Consider the following 847-nt stretch of genomic DNA (forward strand, 5'->3'; position numbering starts at 1 on the left):
TATACACGCACATGTATACATATATACTTAATACATACATGTATACGTACGTACACAATAGCACATATCACACCAGAGTGTGTATGCAGTGTGTACACTAGATTCTTACTAAATCTGTAAGCGGATGTGTATGCGCAAGCAATTTAGAATGGTTTAAAATTGTCGACAGGCCAAATCATCCATGTATGTTCGATTTCCGGTTTAGCCATCTCTCATATAGCTCAGCCGAAATAGGAATCAGATTCACTGCTTGCATTAAAAAAGACATACGAATAATGTGAGAGAATGGTAACGTATTATGTATATATATCATTAAGGTGGTATATTCGCAATCTACAACCAAAAGACACAAGAATAGACGTCACTAAGGGTACTAGTCAACACCAGCATTGTTAGAAATAAGTGTCAGAACATCTCTTAACCACAAGGAAGTACCTATATGATAACTGACAAGGGAGACAATAAATATATCTATACACACACACTCACACACACACATGTATATATATGTATATATGGATATATGTTTGTATGTACTGTATATCTATCTATTTATATGTATATATTAGCAGTTTAGTTTATACCCATTTAAAAGAAGAACAGAAAATGGAAATAAGGATGTTAATAATTGTTTATTATTACTAATTTGTTAATAATAAGCAATTATTAACTTCGTCATCTACATTTTGTTTTCTTCCTTTAAATGGACATTAACTATATGTTTAATATATACCTATTGTTTTAAGGGAACTTCATTCTTCAAAAATACAAGGTGTTAAACCAGTATTTCATGGGATGCAACCATCCCTTTACGAGGTTAACATATCCTCTAATTAAATAATATATA

Source organism: Octopus bimaculoides, chromosome 10, assembly GCF_001194135.2.
Source record: "Octopus bimaculoides isolate UCB-OBI-ISO-001 chromosome 10, ASM119413v2, whole genome shotgun sequence".
In the NCBI taxonomy this organism is placed as follows: domain Eukaryota; kingdom Metazoa; phylum Mollusca; class Cephalopoda; order Octopoda; family Octopodidae; genus Octopus; species Octopus bimaculoides.